Source organism: Macrotis lagotis, chromosome 5 (assembly GCF_037893015.1).
Source record: "Macrotis lagotis isolate mMagLag1 chromosome 5, bilby.v1.9.chrom.fasta, whole genome shotgun sequence".
Classification (NCBI taxonomy): domain Eukaryota; kingdom Metazoa; phylum Chordata; class Mammalia; order Peramelemorphia; family Peramelidae; genus Macrotis; species Macrotis lagotis.
In genome coordinates, this window is record NC_133662.1 from 19,165,166 (window position 1) to 19,182,078 (window position 16,913).

Sequence of the window (16,913 nt, forward strand, 5' to 3'; positions counted from 1 at the left end):
ACAGATTCCCATAAAATATCACCATATATACATATATATGTATATATGAATGAATTATCAAAGAACTTTTTAATTTTAAATTAAATAAACAAGTGACCTGATTTCTGAAAATTTAGAATAAAAGGTGGAAGGCAAATTAAAACTCCAAGTTTTTCAAGTAATCAAAAAGCCCAAATAGAGAAATCCTGTTGACTTCACTTGAAGTGGATAAAAAAGAATTTCTGGCTGTAATTCAAATTTGCCAAAATCTAATTTTCTGTTTCTTAACCCAACAAAGAACAAAAAACAACAAAGAACAGCAACAACAAATCCAAAAAAACCAAACCATTGTTGTTCAAATCCATGTACTATATATATATATCTGAAAGGAATGAAATCAGACCAATTCTCAATATACTTTGTAGAAGTACTCAGTTATTGTTTCTGCAACAATCTAGGATAAAACCCCAAATGTTACTCCTGTTTAGTAAGAAAGAAATTCTTTAAGTATATGGAAAGGATGTGGTCCTGTCAATGTATTCAGCCTGCAACATTTAGTAGTCATAAAACTAGAAGTCCTATTGTTTTGAGAATTAAGACACTGTTCAAATTCACTTGCTTTTCTAAAGGAATCCCATAAGGTACCTTTGACTGTCTAGAACCACAGTTCAAACATGGTGAAATTTCATTTTCAGTACAGAAGCAGAGTGAGAGGAACTATGGAAGGGGCTTTTTGATATAAATTACAGGATCTCTTAGTAGCTTAGTGGTGACCAAATTTCCACATGAAGATTCTGCTCCACTTCAGATACATCACAGGTCATAAAAATCAGGGGGCATACATTATCTAAAGTTAATGAGAGGCAGATCCAAGAAGGCAGAACAAAGGAAGGGCCTTACCAGAGCTCTCCCTCAAACCACTCCAAATACCTTTAAATAATGACTCTAAACAAATTCAAGAGTGGTGAACCCCACAAAAAGATTGAGTGAAACAACTTTCCAGTTCTAGATAACTTGGAAAATTGATGAGGAAGAATTTGCTGCACCAGGGTGAGGAGGAGTACAGAGCAGCCTCAGCAGCACAGACCAGGAGTGGTCATTGGGAGTCACTAATTCATCAGAGGCAACTGCTTCTCAGTCTTTGGTGATAACAAGGTCAGGGGTTTCTTTGCTACCTGAATCAGAACTCTGTGGCTTTGATGATACTCAACTTTGGATCTCAGTCTTGGGTTCAAGTCCCAGGAGGAGCAGTAGCACAACAGAGTTCCCTGGTCATGGAAAAAACATTGCAGTAGCCATGAATGAAATATTCCCAATAAAACCATTTCAGGGTTACTATTTCTAGTGAAGTCCTTTCAGGGTTAAGAAATATTAAAGAAAGAACAAATTATTATTCTTAAACTATTTCTAGAAGAAAGCCCCTTGTGTTCCAAAAAACTAATTTTATTGACAACTAGAAACATAGGCTTTTTCCCCATGAGAAAACCCTTGCATTCCACAAAGAAGCTCATAAACCTCCTCTTGTTTAATGATTAAGTAGAGTATTCCCAGACCTTGCATTCCAAGACAAGTTCCATGAGATATTACTTCATGAAAGCCTTTCATTCCTTTCTTTGTTGCTGGGGTAGATTTTTGTGAGTAGCATATAACTCTGAAGATTAACCAATGAGTCAATAGAGAAGTATGATAGGGAGGAGGACGGGATCATGCTAGGTCATATAATCTTGCTTGACTGGCAATTCCGAGAAGCTCCTTGATCTTCACTACCTTTGTGAGAATTGGAGTGTGCCCTTTTCTTAAGAAAAGCCAAAATAAACTATTCCCTTTTTTTTTTTGCTCAGAGGAGTGTCTCTATATTTTTAAAGTGGATTTGTATCCCACCCAGCCAGAAAGAACTAATTCAGTTATCAAAGAGCCACAGTCAGGATTATGCAAGATTCATCAGTTTCTACATTAAATGATTGAAGGGCTTGAGATATGATATTCTGGAAAGTAAATTAATGAGAAGTTTATTGATTTTTCATACTCAGAAGTCAGAATGCATATACATTGATTAAATACATGTAATCAGGTAGACTGTTTGAGGAAATATAAAATTCTCTTATTCAATCCCAATGTTTATATCTTTTCTCAAACAACTCTGGTTGAATGACATATACATTCTTATCCTGAAGGCATTCTGTTGTTGAAGACATTCCAAAGACCTCCCATACAAATAATCCTATAGTTCATCAGAAACTCTCTCTTGCCTCCTTTTTTCTGTTTTGCAATATTGTAAATTGGTGTGAATTATTTTCTCTTTTGGTTTTAGTCATGCACAATGTTTTAATCTTCATTTTTTGTTTTTGTTTTTTGCAAGGCAAATGGGGCTAAGTGACTTGCTCAAGATCATACAGGTAGGTAATTATTAAGTGTCTGAGGTCAGATTTGAACCCAGGTCCTCCTGACTCCAAGGCCAGTCTTCTATCTACTGACCCACCTAGCTGCCCCTAAGCTTTGTTCTTATCTACAAAATGGGGACATGATAATAATTTACATCTTCTCTGCATCTGGTCTTCTTCTTCTTCAAGGACCTGAAGAGAGGTTGTAATTATATGTCTTCTTTCTTAATACTAGAAGCCAGTAGAATCCAGTTCTGTTTTCCTCAGATATCCTACCTGCTCCTCATATAGGTGCAGTATATTCAGAAAATAAGTTTCACCAATTAGGAGAGCATAAATGAGGAGAGTTACATAAAAGTGTAACTATGATAAGTGAGTCTTAGAGTTTGCCATACTGCCTATGAACTCAAACATTCAAAATATTTAAGAACTCTTTTTTAAAAAAGTAAGGAAACAAACTCCTAAAAGCCCCAAATCGATGGTTATCTCCTCAAAGAAGTTATGTTAGCAAAATATTTTGATAAACATTCTTTATGCAGAAACAGAAAACACAATGTTGAGAAAATGTGCGAATTATAAAAGGTTCTAGCAAGATGAAAAATATTGATAATCTAAAAAACTGAAACAGTGAGCACAAATAAAAATAAAACAAAATGAATTCAATATATAAAATCAAGGGAAAACAAAATCTAAGACTTTCCCAGGCACATCAATGTTGATAATTATCATCAAAGGAAATAACAGAAGAAAGAAAATTGGCTAAGAAAGAACAGAATAATATGATGATAAAGCATAATATCTTTTATTTATATATATTTATAGAATGAAAATGTTTTTAAATCATGATGCCACTGAGAAATACAATTCACTACTGGAAGAGAGAATTCAAGAAACAGCCAAGAAACTAACCCCTAAAAATTTCAAATATAAGAATATTTAGAGTTTTTAAAAGCAAGAGTGATGAATCTAGTCAATAATACAAATCAAGAATAATTAAACATTTGCTATGTACCAAACACTGTGTTAAATGCTGGGGATATAGAGAGAACAAAAACATCCCCTGTTGTCAAGGAATTGACATTCTAATGGGGGGGAGACAACATATAAAATTCACTATTTGCAAACAAAATATATACAAGCTAATGAGAGATGATTGCAGAGAAAAATACTACTAGTATGGGGAAGAGATAGGAGAGATTTCTTGCAGAAAGGATTACACCTGAGTCATGAAGGAAGCCAGAGAAGCCAGAAGGCAGAGGAGAAGAAAGAGAGCATTTCAAAGTACAGAATTAGGGGATGGAGTGTCTTGTACAAAGACTGGAAAGAAAACAAATGGAACAAAGTGTATGTAACAAACCTAGAAAGATAGGAAGGGGCCAGGTTCTAAGAGATTTACAATTCAGTGGTATATATTTTATTGTGGAGGTGATAGAGAGTCATTGTTATTTACTGAATTGAAGAATGACATGGTGAGATTTATACTTTAGGAAGATCAGTTTGATAGAGGAGTAAAGGACTGAATAGAATGAGGAGAGAATTGAGGAAGCAAGATGAATCAGAAGCCAAGGGCAATAGTCTAAGCAGGACTGATGAGAAGAAAAGAATAAGAGGAGAAAAGGGTTTTTATACTATTGAAATTGTGACAAAATTAAGCAACAAATTGGATATATAAGTGAGAGTGAAGAATTGACAATAACATCTAGGTTGTGATGTGGGAAACCAGGAGGATGATGGTACCCTAGTCAGTAATAGGAAAATTAGGGAGAGGAGATAGTTTAGGGGAGAAAGATAATAAATTGAGCTTTGGATATGTGGAGTATCATTTATCTGTAGAACATTCTTTTATACACAGGAATTATGAGTCTAGAGGTCAGGAGAGAGATTAGGTCTGGATAAATAAATCTAAGAATAATCAACATAGAAGTGATAACTAATTTTGTAGGAGCTGATAAAGCCACCAAACAAGGTAATATGGAATGCAGAAAAGAAAATTCAGGATAGAGCCTTAGAAAACACCTGTGATTAGTTGACATGATCTAAATAAAGGACATCAGAGGAGAGCCAAAGAGAGAAGTGTTATGAAAACCTAGGACTCCAGAAGATTGACTCTCAGTGCTAAAATCAGCAGAAAGTTCAAGAAGAATGAGAATTGAGGGTGACTTTACCATTAGATTTGACAAATAAGAAATCACTAATAATTTTAGGGAGATAGGTATCAGTTAAATGATGTGGTCAGAAGCTAGAATGCAGAGCATTAAAAAAGAGACGAAGAGGAGAGAAAAGGGAGGCATACATTTCAGAAGGCATTCGAAATGAAATGGTGTACCAACTACCTTGAGTTCTTTGACCAGGGAAGAACTTGTTCTCAGCTACAGTGAAAGGAGGAAAGTCAGGAGCCTCTTTTCATAGGAACAAAAGACCACTTTATTGAGTATCCTTAACCTCTATATATCTTACTAATGCCCTTAGACAGCACAAACATATCTTGTGAGATAATCAGTGGGAGCCAACCATACAAAAAGGTCATAAAGTTTTTTGCCCAAATTCTTCTCTTACTTCCTTATCCTTACAGTTTTGGTATAATCCTGTTATCACAGGATGAGCAACTTCCTGGGCAAACACAAAAGTATGTTAATGAAGACATTCCAAGATACCTAGCCAGCAGTATTGCAAAATAACAGAGGGGCAAGAGGGTCTTGGAGACCTTTGTCCTTGTTGTTTCACAGCTGTGGTCCTCAAGGATCACTAATATTTCCCCTTCTTTTGTTTTGCCAAATATGCAACTTCATATGATCAATGTTGGAATGTATAACAGAAATGGCAAATTGAACAAGAAATGACAAGATAATCAAAACCATAACAGTGGCTCTGATAGTTGCTCTGATTGTGTACAGAGCATACTGTACCCAAGAAGGAAAGGATAAATGACTAAAATAATAATTATTTGAGCAGTCTTATCAGGCAAAAGATAATTTTTAGAAGCATCATTAAATTGTTGAGCTAAATCATATAAATCTTCAATTTGCATAGAAATATTACCATTACCTATAATCCCATTGAGATTATTCTCAATCTTATCCCATGAATGATGTGACTCATTATATTGTAATTTCATCAAACAAAAAGAGGAATATCGATAATCACATGCTAAACTAGCCTTATATTCTATCATGTCTACTTTATCCCCAACATTTTTGATAGTATCCCTTAGTGCTTTGATAATCTTATAAAATTCTTCATCTAAAATTCACTGTTCTTTAAACCCCAAAACGACATTCTTAGCTAATTCTTCCAAAAATTAAGCCTGTACTATTTCATTCCTTGCAGTACTTACAGACATTGCTTAGGAAATTGAAGAAGCAATAAGAGATATTAATACAGATATTCCCAAGACAACACATGAATATATACCTTTTCTCTCTGATGGCTATAGGAGAGTGAGATATTCTTTCTTCTATTTCTGAAAATACTTGATCAGCCCTACTTCGACACCAACCCTGGGCTTTTACAGGTATCATGATATATCTTGGTCTAGTAACTATGAATATTGTTCCTTTGACTTTTCTACCTATACATTCTTATACAGTACAATTCATGCATAATACATTGTAATAATTGTCAATCATAGTTATGTTTACTTGAGATCCAGACATAAATGCATAGTTATCCTCCAAACAAGCCCTTCCCATCAATATGTCTATTGAGGTAGTCCTGTTGGATGTATCCCTCCATGTGATCTTATTCCATCCCACACCCATAGCTATTTTCCATCCTCCCCCCAAATCTTTCCCACCTTATTCAGGTATAATGGAGCAGGGAATCCATGATAAAGTGTTCCATTAGGAAGTGAGTCAATGTGCCATGACACATAGTCCTTGAAGCAAGTAGCTTGCTGTGTACTACATTTAGTCATGTGTGGATATAACTCCGGATGCAAGTATCTAGATCCCATAGTACAAGGAAAATAGAATCTTTGTCCAGTGACATTACAAAATGTCCCATTGATCCCAAAAGTATCAAATTGCATCCTATAATTCATAAGGTTTGGTATTATCTGTGGAAATGGGATAGTGTCATTGGGAATTTCTGTTAAGTGATAAGTCACAGGAACTACTGGAACACACCTATCATTCTTCTTGGAAAAGCAAAGAGGGGATTTGACTGGAAGTCCTGAAAAATTGAATTTAACTGGGGGGGGGGGGGGTTGATATAATTGCCAGAAGTATTCTGTTCAGATTGTGGCTGAATTATTTGAGACAAGTTACCAAATAATGATAATTGGAGGAGTTTTTTCTCCTTCCTCTATAATCCAGACCCATGGTGGTTGTGGATAAATGGCCCATCTTTTTGCTTCTTCCTGCTGGGCTTCAGCACCAATATTTAATTGAGATAACAGCATCATGATCTTTAATATTTTTTGTATGGTGGGTTTGTCCCCCTTCTATGTGATTGTCTCCTCCATGTTTTGCATCTTTGTCCCTTCAAAGACAGTCTGTGCATTCCTTTGAGAAATCCAGCAATCAGTTCCTTCATCTGTAGAAACACACAGAAAACCTGACCCTTTTGTTAGTACCTTGTTAGGTTCTTTCCAAATTCCATCGTGATTTTTCCACTTAACCTGTTCATCGTGCCTCGGTTGTGCAATTTCTTTATGTCCCTTGGCACAATCCTTTGTTAAGGGAGAACAGTGATATTTCATGGCCAGGGTAATATGGTCTTCATTAAAGGTTAGGTAATTGTATGTATAACATGCCATGTCTATTCTTATCTTAGATTTACTCCCAAACTCCCCTTTCTTTTGTTTTTGAAGAAAGGTCTTTAGGGTCCTGTTGGCACATTCCACTATATCCTGACCAAGGAAATTGTAAGGAATTCCTGTTATGTGCATCACATGAAATTCCTCACAAAAGGAGTAGAAAGACCAAGAAACATAGACTGGACCATTATCAGTCTTAATAGAAGCAGGGACACCATGAATGGAAAAACAGGATATTAAGTGACAAATGACATCCTTAACTGATTCCCCAGACAGTGGTGTGGCCATAATAAATGAAGAAAAGGTGTCCACCGTTACATGAACATACTTCTGTCTGCCAAAAGAAGGTTCATGAGTAGCATCCATTTGCCATAATTCATTAGAGAAGGTATCCCTAGGGTTCCTAGAGATCAGGGACCGATCAGGAGGTTGAAAAGGGACACTGAACACATCGTTTCACAATGTGTCTGGCTTCTTCTTTGGAAATATGATATAAAAACCTAAGGGACCGTACAGAGAGGTGAAACAATTAATGAGCTCCACAGGCCTCACCCACTGCACCTACCAACAGGGGGCCAGGCAGTCCTGAGAGTGAACGAATATGCATGCAGAACATAGGATAAGATTGTGCCCTAACTGAAGACTGTAAATTGTGAAACAATTTTAACATTGCATTATCACTTTGTCTAATAAATGCAGTTTCTATTTGGGCTATGATACCTGCCACATATTGACTGTCTACAATCAAATTGATGGAATGGGGGGTGGAAGTAGCAAAAATAGTAGCATAAAATCATTCTTTTGAGTAGAATCAAAAGGAGTTCCTATGGTTTTTAACAATTTCAGTGCTGGGCAATAAATAGAGGTCCTGTGTTTCTTTGTGGCATCAGTATAAACATTATAACCTTGCACAGGTTCTGTTTTCAATATCTTTGATTCATCCCAAGGCCACATCTGAATAATGACTTTATTAACAATGGGGTGCCAGTACAAAATTGATTATTAACAACTATTTGCCAAATAGGCTCTTCTATAATAAATCCTTTTATAACATCTAATGAATATGGTGTGTAGGTGTTATTAGGTATTCTTCCACTTATTTGTAATACTTGGGAATTACACTTATGTATGAGCCTTGCTACCATAGTGGCATACATAACCAATGTTTTTCCTTGGTTTAAACCCTTATATATTCATTCAACAATTCCTGTCCCTTGATGAATGACACCAGTAAGCATATAAGGAGTATTAAGTATAGTAATATCAAGTGGCATACTGTGGCCAATCCTTAGTATAAGTGTTTTTCAGGGTTTCAGTGAACTGAGAAATGACTTGACCAGCCTCAGGAGTCCATTCTCTTGGTGAATTTAAAGGTGGATTACCCTTTAAAATTTCATATAAGGGTTTCAAGGTATCAGAAGGCAAATAGATTTTTGGCCTTATCCATTGCATTTCTCCTAGTGATTTTTGTAATGTATGTAATGTATGTAACTTTACTTATATCTAAATGTGGGGGTATAATATTTATTTGTGTAGGATTGATCAATTGTCCCAGATAATTGATGGTTGGATGTCTCAGGATTTTTTCAGGAGCTACTTTGAGACCTTGAAATGCTAAAGCCTTTTCTAACTCCTGTAAAGCTGTCTCTAAAAGGTTAACATTATGATGAGCTGTTAATATATCATCCATATAATGGAGAATAATAATATTCTTGAAAGTATTTTGGATAGTCTGTAATATCTTTTCCACAAAATATTGATACATTGTAGGGCTATTCTTCATCCCCTGTGGCAGTATCTGCCACTGAAACCATTTCATGTGCGAATTTAAATTGAGTGGGTATAGAGAAACCAAATCTAACAGCATCCTCTGCATGTATGAGTATAGAGTAAAAATAATCTTTAATATCAATTACCCATAAAGGCCAATTTTCCAGAATCATGTTGGCACAGGGGAGTCCAGGTTATAAAGCTCCCATTGATTCCATAAAATTCTTTACAGCCCTGATATCAGTAAGCATTCTCCATTTTCCTGATTTCTTTTGAACAGCAAAGATTGGGGAATTCCATGGGCTGGTTCTTTCCTCAATATGCCCATTCTCAAACTGTTCTTTAATAATTTGTTCTAGAGTCTGTATTTTTTCTGAACTAAGGGGCCATTGATATGTCCAAATAGGCTCATCTGAATTTCATTTTATCTTAGGGGGGCAGCAATTGTTCTTTTTTGGCTCTTTTCTACAGAGGCCCCTATGAAAAATCTGAGGAGACTGTAAGTCCCCTTTATGTGAGCAAGTCCCTTCCACATAAAATCATGGGAAGTCCTTGTACCACATAAGGTCTAATTTTACCTTGTTTATCTTCAAGTTCCCAATCTAAATAATATTTTGATATCTGAGTGTCCTATAATCTGCCTACACCCAAAAGCTGATTACCTGTAGCCTCCAGAGGCCAGTTATGAGGCCAAATGCTAATAGGAAAAATAGTTTTATCAGCACCCAGTGTCTAGTATCCCTTTAAAGTTTCTTTTTCCTACTTTCGTAGTAATCACTGGTCTTGAGGCTTGTATCCTTTCTGTAAACATTCCTAATGTGTGTGACTTACTGATCTTAGTAAGTAATACTCCTTGGGCCACTACCTGATTATCATCAATTTCTATATGATTTTTAAGGGATTAAAAACTGAAATCTCATTTCTTTTTAATATAGCTACTTGAACATGTAAGTCAGTATAGTCTGTACTTGGAGAATTTATTACTAAATATTCATTATCTGTTCAAATTTCTTGTATGGTTAAAAGAACTGTAGTATTGGCCCTGATTAAATAATTCCCTTGGGAACAGAGTTCAATTAAAATTGTTCCCTGTGAAAGGTTAACTCCTGATATTTCTGTCTTAATTCCTTTGTCTCTTGGTTCACTTCTGTTTCTAACCTTACCATTCCCCATTTGTTTCCCTGGGCCAATGGGGAGTGGACTGACATTGAGTTTAAAGGACATTCACTAGCCCAATATCCTGGCTTTTTACATTTAGGACTGGGTGTGGTAGGCCTATTCCCTCCTCCTTTATCGAGGCAGTCTTTCTTCATATGTACAATCCTGCCACACTTGAAACATTTTATGCTACTTTTATTAAAGCCCAAGCCATAGCTTGAGCCATGATTTCAGCTGCATATACTGCAGAACCTGTACTAGAACATCTTTGAATCATCTCTTCCAATGAGGCATCCCGTCTGCTCCCTATTAAGGCTTTTTTACAATCTGTATTACAATTATTTCTTATCAATTGTGTCAATAGCGTGTCTGTACCTGTAGTGCCCCCCATAATCTTAGCTATAGCATCCTGCATTCTGGCCACAAAGTCAACAAAAGGTTCATCAGTTTTTTGTATGATAGTGGCAAAGAGATTTTTTACTTTCTCCAGACACAGGGACTCTACCCCAAACCTCTACTGCACATTTTGCAAGTCTTTCATAAGTTTCCAAAGTATGGGTGATCTGCTGACCATCTGTACAATACTATCCAGTTCCTGTCATTTGCTCAAAGTATGTGTTAGCATTGATTGGATTCCCTGGATTTAATGAAGCTGCTACATTCCTGCAATATTCCGTAAATTCTGACATCCATGTCACTGCTTCAACAGGTGTTAAACAAGCCCTGATTACTACCTTCCAATCATTTGGTGTAAGAACATAAGTTTCCAAATTTTTTAACTGCAAATGTACATAGGATGATTTCACCCCATATTCTTTAACTGCCTTCTTTAACTCTTTTATTTGAGTAATAGGAACCACATTATGTCTTCTGATTCTAGCTTGTTGTCCAGTATCAGAATCCACTTGAGTGTCTTCTAAGACAGGCATCATTATTCCCAAATCTGTGAGGTTTTCTCCCTGCCCAAAATAGCCCACTCTTAAGAGGAGATAAGTCGAATTCCTTATTTTCTAAACTAGTTAATGAATTCTCCAAGCCCTTTTGGGCTATATATGGGTTTGTTCATAATGCTCTTAACCGGTTTTTGACCTATTAAAAGCGAAGTCAACTGACTGCATTTCTCTGCTAATTCTGTGACTTCTTTTTCTAATCTATCCATTGTTTCCTTGTTAACCTTTTCTCTTTCATTTTTAAACAGACCCAAATCTGGATACAATAAGCTGTTAAAGACCAGAGAGCTGGGCATCTCTTGACCAGACCTAGGAGCACAAGTTTGCATTTCTGTGTTAAACTTTCTAGAGCATTGTAAGTGCGATTCATCTGCATGAACAGATCTAACTAAATTATGCATAAAAATACTCCTTCACTAACAGGTTCATGTTTATGTAGTTCTGTTATTTGTTCCCCTACTATGATCCAATCATTCATGTCACTGGGCATTCTTTCTACCACCTAGGGGGATGCTTTATAAACTACTTCTAAATATTTCCTAATATCTGGTTTGTACTGTACAACTCTGTTTCTTTAAGGCTTTATATAATAATCTTATGTGCATGTCTTTATCCAAAACCTCTAATACTTGCCCCATGATAAGAGTATTCTTACCTTACCAGTCCATACACTGGGCTGTAGCTGGAGACCTCCTGGATCTACGGAGGCTGATTCACCCTGTGGTTGAAGTCCTTCCACGATCTTCCCGCCCCATGTTGGGTGCCAAGTGTAATGAAACAGTGCACCAACCTTGAGTTCTTTGACAAAGCAAAGAACTTGTTCTCAGCTACAGTGAAAGGACCAAAGACATGAGCCTCTTTTCTTAGGAACAAAAGAAGACTTTTTTGAGTATCCTTAACCTCTATATATCTTACCAATACCCTTGAACAGTACAAACATATCTCATGAGATAATCAGTGGGAGTGAACCATACAAAAAGATCATAAAGTTGTTTGCCCAAATTCTTGTCACACTTCCTTAGCTTTACAATTTTGGTATAATCCTGTTATCTCAGGATGAGCCCCTTTCTGGGCAAATACAAAAGTAGGAGAATGCAGACATCCTGAGATACTGAGCCAGCAGTATTGCAAAACAGCAGAGGGGCAAGAGGGTCTTGGAGACCTTTGTCCCTGTCATCTCACAGCTGTGGTCCTCAAGGATCACTAACAGGCATTCTCAATGAGTTTAGCTGTGAACATATGGAAAGATATAGGACAATATCTAGTGGGGAAAGACAGAGTTGTTAAGAATGGAGAAAACATTTATATTTGTGATCAACAGAGAAGCAGTTATTCAACAGAGATTGAAGATCAATGAAAGTGGGAATGATAAATAGGAGCATCTACTGGAACTGACAGGACAGCACAGGATCAAGAGTGCATGTAGTGGGGTAAATCATAATAAAAAGGGTCACCTCTTCATGTGGGATAGTTCAATGGAGGCAAAAATAAGGAAAAACATCTGTTTTATGTATTGGTTAGGAGAGGAGAAGAGGGAGCTCTCAACAAATAATATAATCTACAAATAAATCCAGTGAACAGAACAGATGAGTAATGGAATACTTGGAGCAAAACTTGATGAGATTGTCTAAGACATAGCCAAGATTTTCAAAAAAAAATGTGAAAAACAGAACCAGCCCAAATCACAAAAGCTGGAAAAATCCACAAGAAAATATTGAAATTAAAAGATGTTGCAAATTCACTAAGAAATAGAAATCACCAAGGCAAACTTAAAGGAAACTTTAAAAGTAAAAAGATTCACCATTGCCTCAATGTACATCAAACAAAAGAGAATTGTACTGAATTATAATTTTAGGATTTCCTCAAAGGAGGGGACTCATAGATCTGAAGATGTCCTACCACAAATGAGTTCCCAATACAGGAGTGTGGGAACACAGGCTATTCTAACGGACCGCCACCTGGACAGTCTCAGGAGCTGGCACGCCACCCTGAGAGATAAGGTGTGCTGGAGTCCTTGGGAGTTGGACATTCTACCCCACAGACCAAGGGCACTAGACACAGCTGTGTTTTACCAACTCCCCCTTAATGTACCCCCTTATCCTGTAATACAAGATGCTGTATGCACACCCCGCTTGTACCCCCATTACCTCATTATTCTTTGTTCTACCCCGGAAGACCTAACAGTATATATGTAATAGCTAAGCAGTAATAAAATTGAGCTGGAGGCATAAGGCAGTAGTGGCTTGACTCCTTATTCTCAGCTCCCCTCCTGGAGGGAGGTGACAGCTGTGGGCCCCAAGGAAGCAAGCCACAACAAATGGTGTCAAAATTCGGGATGCCCCTCTGAAGTACGCTTCACACTCACACTCAACCTTGCTGGCCAAGGTAAGTGCTCCATATGGACTGATCTCTCGATCCCCACCCCAGTGGCCCCATGGCTTCTAGAACCTCCTGTAGTCCCTTATCCTAATGGGGAATCTTCCCCCTTCTTCCCAAGATACACAAGTATAGATCTTTAAACAACTCCCATCGCCTGAAATTCTCTGAAAAAGAATGTAAGGTAACACTCCAGGCAGTTTTTGTTTTGGCCCCCTGGATTGAAGCTGGTCAAATCCTGGATCCTGATGTTTGGCAGCATGTTTTGACACTTGCCCGCAGAGTTGAGGTCCGTGGTAACTTTTCTCCCCTGCTTCCCTTCTATCCTATTGTCACTGCAATACATGCCTGCCTTTTAGGGAGAGAGGAAAAGCCTCAAGATATTTTACAGGCAGCTTTAGATGCAGAAAAGGCCAGAGCAGAGAGCCCGTGCCACCTCACTGAGGTCTGCGATGAGGGCACTCAAACTGATGAGAAATCCACTCGCCCCCCTCCTCTTAAGCTTTCCCCGATCCTCTGCCAGACAAACCCCCCCCAAAGCCTCATCATCTGTACCCTGAGTTGCCTTGGGAAGACGGCTGGATCCAACCTCTCCGAAACCATCAAGATGCTCCCCCTGCCCTCTCAGCAGCAGCTGACGACTTCACAGATGCCTGTCAGATGAGAGATTTTTGCTGGGTCTATTGGTAAACATTACCTGCTCTCCCCTCTCCTCAAAGGGATTTCAGCACTCCCTGTCAACACACTCCCCTTATCGTTTCCCTCCCCTCGACCCATTCCACAGGTGTATGTAGCCTTTACAGAAGCAAACAGAAAGCACCTGGGCTATGTAATCTACAGTAATGGATCCATTTTATTCACTCACAGGAGCCCTCACACCCAGTCTGTGCAATGGGCAGAATTGCAAACCCTAGCCTTGGTCCTTGCCTGCTTCCCTTCCTCCCCCATCCTAACGCAAGGGAAAGGGTTTGCTTGTGTTTTTCCCACAGATTGCACAGCCCTGCTGTAGATTCCTGACCCTCTGATCCGACAAGCAGCAGAAGCAGCCCCTAGACCACCTAGCTCTGTAGCAGCCCTGACCAAAGGAATGCAAAGAATGTCTCTAAACAACTGTAGATGAAACCAGAGACACAGAGGACTGAGGGGGGAAAAGACGATCGCCACAACCACCCCACAGCACTCCAGGACAAGTTCTTTACCTTGGCAAAAAGAGCGATGGACTTTAAACCTAGAGGACACTTGTCTCTTCACCAACTCCTTGTTTCTGTTACCCCCAAAGTATGGGTCACCCCTCAGCGCACACTTATCCCCTCCCCACCATTCTTTTATGAAGCATCTCTTTTCCCTGCTCTCTGCCAGTAATGGAACTGTGGGTCTCCCCACATTCTCACCAGAAGAAGAAGCAGCCACACCGTATCCCAGGACTCTAAAAGTTTCCAATTCTGTTGGTCCTTTGCATATCCAGATCAAACCCCACACACCCCTCCCTGCCCTTTTCTCCCTGATGTTGGACACTCCCCCCACCTTCTGGTCCCCACAGATCCCCTGGACCCTGTATAAAAAAGCGCCTATGCACTTCACATTGTTTATTATGTTTATTACTATTTCTTGGTGTTTATTATGACTATCCAGGCCCCCTGGCCCTAAATGAAAAACAAGGCGGATATGTGGGAAAACAGGCTATTCTAACAGACCGCCACCTGGACAGTCTCAGGAGCTGGCATGCTGCCCTGAGAGATAAGGTGTGCCAGAGTCCTTGGGAGCTAGATATTCCTCCCCACCAACCAAGGGCACTAGAAACAGCTATGCCTTATCACCTCTTCCCTAAAGTACCCCCCATCCTGTAATGCAAGATGCTGCACTTACACCCCGCTTGCATCCCCCCAATTACCTCATTATTCTTTGCTCTACCCCAGAGACCAAACAGTATATATGTAATAGCTAAGCAATAATAAAATTGAACTGGAGGCATAAGGCAGTAGTGGCTTGACTCTTTATTCTCAGCTCCCCTCTGGGAGGGAGGTCACAGCTGTGGGCCCCAAGGAAGCAAGCCACAACACAGGAGGTTTGTGTGGATGCATTGTTTTGTACATCAATATTAAGTGTGTTCATATGCATTTGTCTAAGTTTGAATCACTGGGAGACTAGAACAAATATTTCTAGAATCTCCTTCAATCTTTCTCCAAGGAGATCCTTTTTAAAACATTTTTAAAAAGACTAAGATACAGATCTTAAACTCAAGGACCTACTAGATAAATATGTATATAAATAAATTCAAAGAAGATCAGAAAGTTTAAGCAGGAGGCTAACTATAAAAGACCAAGAGAATAGAAAATGAAAGTTCACCTTCAGTTATCTGACTGCAGAAATCTTGATGAAGCATTCTCCTTCTGAGCAAAGAAATCATCAAAAAGGGTTAAAAATGCACATGTAAAAATATTCATAGCAGTTCTTTTTGTAGAACAAGGATTAGAAATTGAGAAGATGGCTATCTATTGGAAAATGACTAAAAAACTGTGTTATACGAATATGAGAGAAAACATTATTTTTCTTTAAGAAATCATGAGGGACTTCAGAATAGTCTGGAAAGCCTTCCATAAACTGATGCTGAATGGAGTGAGTAGAATCAGAAGAACATAATACACACTAACAGAAACTTTGTATGATGATTAACTACAATGGATTTGATCATTTCAGCAGTACTATAAACAAAGACAACTCTAAAAGACTTGTGATAAAAAACACCCTCTTTATCCAGAGAAGGAACTGTGTATTTTAAATGCAGACCAATACTTACTATCTTTAATTTTTAAAGTTTGTCTTATGTATTATGTGGATTTTTTCTCTGTAATACTTTCTTTCATTTGGATTTGATTCTTCTTTCAGAAAATGATTACTATAGACCTCTGTTATCATATTCATACATATAGAGCCTATATTAGCTTGTTTTCTGTTTACGATTGGTGAATGTAAGGGAGAGTGGGAGAAAAATGTAAAACGCAAATTCTTGCCAAAAATGATTGTTGAAAACTACTGCTGCATGTAGTTGTCAAAATAAATCATTAAATTATTTAAATTTTAAAAAAAGAAAAATTTGTTACCCAAAATTTTCTAGATTATGATATTGAAAAGCATTCCTAACTGTAATTTGTAACACAGATACTCTATTAGGTTTGCTAAAATGTATATTTCTTTAATGTTATACAAGTTGTTATGGTATAGTGACACTTTTTGTTTATAGTGATATTCCATAGCATTTTTTATCAATTTTTTTTGTTTATCAATTTTGTTTATCAATTATATTAGCTTTTCAGGTGGGCCTGATGTTTTTAGTTATTAAAAAATTCTAATTTCTAAATAAAAAGAATAAAAAGATACTAAGTGTTTTGCCATTTCTTTTTCCAGATCATTTTTCCAGATAAAGAACCTGAAGCAAACAGTTTAAGTAAGTTGTCTAAAGTCATGCAGCTAGCAAGTTTCTTAGTTTAATTTGTCCTGAAAAATACCAGATTGAACAATTTTTTTAAACTTGCTTTTCTAAAG

The 16,913-nt window shown here is 37.7% G+C and overlaps 1 long non-coding RNA gene across 1 annotated transcript in view; it reads left to right on the forward strand.

Annotated features, from left to right (window-relative positions):
- The window catches only part of LOC141523622 (uncharacterized), a 34,421-nt gene extending 18,163 nt beyond the window's left edge, over positions 1–16,258 (forward strand). Inside the window, exons 3-4 of the long non-coding RNA XR_012478541.1 lie at positions 2,339–2,375; positions 11,243–16,258. This is a non-coding gene — a long non-coding RNA (uncharacterized LOC141523622). The remainder of the gene's footprint in view (positions 1–2,338; positions 2,376–11,242) is intronic.
- Positions 16,259–16,913: the final 655 nt, after the last annotated feature.